Source organism: Gavialis gangeticus, unplaced genomic scaffold, assembly GCF_001723915.1.
Source record: "Gavialis gangeticus isolate Ggan-Ray unplaced genomic scaffold, GavGan_comp1, whole genome shotgun sequence".
Taxonomy (NCBI): Eukaryota; Metazoa; Chordata; order Crocodylia; family Gavialidae; genus Gavialis; species Gavialis gangeticus.
The window spans coordinates 8,430,165-8,434,466 of NW_017729014.1; the positions used below are offsets into that span (position 1 = coordinate 8,430,165).

Consider the following 4,302-nt stretch of genomic DNA (forward strand, 5'->3'; position numbering starts at 1 on the left):
AATGCAAAATTCAAACATGCGATTAGAAAGAGGAAGCTGAATCAACCCCTTTCACTTTTGCATCCCAACATAAATGGGAGACTTCACTTTAGCCTGGGTGGATATAGCCATGGCTGAAATACTTCTATTTTAACAAAATGATGGGGGAAAGGAGAAGCTGCCTTAAGACAAGACCTGTTATTGAATTTTTGTCTCCTCTCAGGCTTGTATTGCAAGTTTTTAGGTTAATACAATCCCTGGCCAGTCTCTGGCTATCCTACACCAAGGATGTATCTTGGATCTTTGGGTCCTGTAGATTTCCCTGTGATCAGACCGAAGTAAAACCTAAGCTGGCTTGGATACCTAGAAAATATACTGCTGTGAGACAATGCACAAAATTTTGGTTGGATTCCCAGTCTTCTCACTGCCTATAGAAGCTGGAGCTAAGACTGCTGCAGTGACTGCTTCCTCCATCCCTGGAGCAAGATGAGGAGAGAAGGAGCTATTCTTATCACACCGCAGCATACCTTCAGGCTGATGTAGGGCTCAAGAAATGAGGGCCATGACACCACCTTGGGGTACAGAGGACAGCGTGTATTGTGGGAGGGCTTCAAAAACAAGAGATTTTGCCACCCCATGTCTGTTCAAGGAAAAAAGCAGTCTGCTGTTACAATACACTACACTATCTAAAAGAGATGCTTTGTAAGCAAGAAAGAAAAAATAACTACAAAACAATAAGTAATAAAGACAGAGGTGTAACAGGGAAGGTGGCTATTTTTGCACCCTCCTCCCCAAAAAATGGTACCCAGGGCTGTTGCCCCAGTTGCCTCCTCTCAGTTAGGTTACAAATTAAAGAGTACGTTATCAAGCAGTGAGAAAGAACTGTTCGTCTACAGAAGAGCGTCACTGGAAAAATGGATCAGGTGGATATAAAACCAATTACTGGATCTAAGGGCCAAAAGTCTCAAAGATCACAAGGACACAACACTCCCTAGTTAACAGTCTTCAGAAGCTGTTTTCAAACTTTGTCCTTCCACAGCACTGTTTTTTTCAACTGTGTCTGCACAAGGATGCCCCATCTACTAAAAGGGCAAAGCTTTTTTAATCAAACGAACTGTGCTACAGACTAACCACCTCTGCTTAAGCATGCTATAGCACTTTTAACACCCAGCCAGCTCCCACCTAAAATCAATGCCTTTTTGCCATCAACTTCTAGGACAGGCTGCTTCTATACCATGTAGAAGCAAATTCAGAGGCTTCGTGGACCAAATTCTGCCAGAGTGCAGCAGTGCAGTTGGGTCAGAGCAGTGCAGGAGAGCAAAATTTGTCCTATAAGAATCGAACCAGATTCAGAGAAGGCACAATAAAGGATTTAATATAAAGCTGGAATCTCCCCCTCCCCTCCACTTTAGAAAATAAGAATGAATTTGAGGGAGAAGTTTATCATCTCATCTTGTCTCATCTGCTGCTGCCACAGGGAGAGGGAGCAGTGATGGGAAGCCAAGCAAATAATAATTCTGGCTCAGCTGTTCAGGGGTGGCAGGTGTCCTGAAATCCTCATTGGAGGGAATGAGCCAAGAGGTCATGGGAGTCACGATTATTTGGAACGGAGCAGGGAAACAATAGGTTTGGGGGCCCCTGTCCCCTTGCCTTTCTCATGTCTTTTGTTAGCTGTCGCCTTCCCAGAATGGCTGCTCGCCTCACTCGTTTTTTTTCATCCCCTCTGTAGCCTGATGATTTAAAAAAAAAAACACAAAAAAACCCGACCCCCCTTCTCCTCTCCCCACAGCCTTATTGTCTAATTCTGGTACGCCTGTCACCAACTACTTTCAGTTGACTAGGAAGGCTGCTGGAGGCTCTTGTTCTTCAATCATAGGCAGTCAGAGGCCAGAATAACGGGGCCTGACACAGGGAGAAGCCCTTGGAGCTCAGCTTTCTGCATTCCCTCTTTGTTTGGCCTCTCCAAGGGAAGGCTCAATGCAAGTCTGGGTGACGGTGGTTCAAACAACAGCAGAAACCAAAGATGTTTCAGCAGTAAGGACTCCTGCTTCAGTGGGGGTGAACTGCTGTTAGAAACGGTGGGACATTTTAGGGGAAAACGCTGGTTTAGGCAAGGCCATTAACTGTGCTTATAACTGTTCAGAGTTCAGCCAGCATGAGCACAGGTAACATGGTACTACATCGGTCGTGTTGGGATCAGGTACAAGGTTGGAGAGTCCAGATGTATGACCTAATGGTTAAAATACAGGGCAGCAGGTTAAAGCTCCCAGGCCCCTAGTCCTGCCTCTTCGCAGTAGGCTTTGTGACCTTAAGCAAGTCAGTTAACCACTCCCGACCTACTACTTATCTCAGTGGACAGGTTGTGAAGCAAACTAATCTCTAATGGCTTTGGGAGGATAGTCACAAAGTAAAACTATTTTCCTTTAATGGGGCTCAAACTAGGAGCTAGAAGGGCCCTGGCTCAACCAGGATGCCATGGCACCACAAGGTGCCTTGAGATCCTTTCCAAGGTGTCGTAGAGTGCCCCATAATATTAGCACTGTTAAGTTTGCAAACATAATTCACAAGGGAAACCCAGAGATTTCACAGCTGTGGGCTAGAGCTCTTTGCAACAGAAAAACTGTTCTGCTATTTTTCTGTAGGCAAAAAAAAAAGAGTGAAAACGAAGAGCAGGCATTTTCCAAGGGGTGCTGTGAGTCTATCCAGGAGCGCCTCAAGTCTCAAAGAGTTGAGAACCACTGCTATAAAGGTATGAATCTCAATAAAGTTCAGATAAGGACAAGGCAGACTATTTACTCACAGTTTTACCATCCCCAACTCACAAAACCTGAATGCTTGCTGATTTAGGGAGGAGAATGAGGTCCTAAAATTTTCACTCATGGACACTGTTAGATAAGTCAATTCTCAGCTCAAACATCCTGAAATCATCAGTGATTTTAATTTGGCATTGGCAGCTGCTTGCAAGTGTGATTCTGTGCGAAGAGAAAGAAAAGTTGGCGAGAACAGCAGGCAGGAGTGTTCCTACACCAGGGTGCTGGTGGACACAGACGGGGCCTGACTTGACGCTGCTTAACAGTGGTTACGTCCTGAGTAGCATACTGGAAATTATACAGGAGAAAATCTGCTATCAAAAGAGAAATCAGGCCCCTGAATCACACTGATTCTTTAGGCCACTTGACAAATTAACAACCTATCCTTAATTCACAGCTCCACATGTAGCTCTCGTTTTCCCCGTTGCAAAACAAGAATTTTTGCTGGGTGCTGTTATAATCCGTTCAATGGGATACTTCCTGTGCTTTAATCTCTGTAAAGAGACCCACGTGTGGATTTGAGTAACAACTTGAAAGGAGATTGAGTGTAATAAGAGGGCTGATGGACTGAAAGAAGATTAAAACTTCATTGAGTCCCAACCTGCTAGACCAAATACAGCGACTCCTCCCCCATCTGCCCCATATGAACCTGATTCTTGGCTCCAGACAAACACAAACTTGTTCCTGACATAGTGAGCTCAGGCTCATGAAAGCTTGGGCAATTGTGATTTGGTTAGTCTACAAGGTGCATCTCTACCCTATGTTATGCCTGATTTCAGAATGAACAATAAGCCATCAAAATAAAAATCCCACTAAAACCTGCAGACTTTATTTCATACTTCAGGCTGGTCTCATTCATTTGCACAGGAAATGTGCCTGCAATATAATTAAACTTTCCTTGTTTTGTCATTTATCATCAACAGCCTTGAATTGTCCCAGGTTGGAAGGATGCTCCATGATTTACCACACCATCTATTGGCAAGAACTAAAGCAACAATGTTTTGACCCGTTGTTCTGAATTGCTACTGTTCAAGGGAAGACGTGTTTCCCTAAACAGATTTTTCTGTGGCTGAGGATTTAACTGGTCAAAGTACAGATGAAAACCTGGACCACAAGTACAATCCTTAAAGAGCTGGCTGCAACATTAAGCTTGTTTAACAAAAATTAAAATAGCAAATAAGCACTACCTGTCCCAGCTGAACAGACCTTTCTAAACATTAACCTGAAAATTCACTACCATGTGAGCCATTTTTTTTTCTGAGGGGGCTTTTCTGCAAGATTATAGCAGGGCACTGCTGTCCAGATGCACTGAAGATGCATTATTCTCTTTAGCACACACCTGAACATGGGTTTTCTGATGTTTTATTTTTCTCTAAATTGCCTCTTCTACATTTCTAGCAGAGCAGCTGCAAAAGCCCTGGGACACTATCAACCATTCTGTCTCCCATTTCCATCTTATGATAGTATAGGTATGTGGGTTTTTTCATCCATCCAAAGACAAGAGCTTAATGCT

The 4,302-nt window shown here is 43.8% G+C and overlaps 1 protein-coding gene across 4 annotated transcripts in view; it reads right to left on the reverse strand.

The window, feature by feature from the left end:
- SKI (SKI proto-oncogene) overlaps positions 1 to 4,302 on the reverse strand; it is a 202,544-nt gene that overhangs the window by 39,354 nt on the left and 158,888 nt on the right. The gene's annotated exons all lie outside the window — the stretch shown is intronic.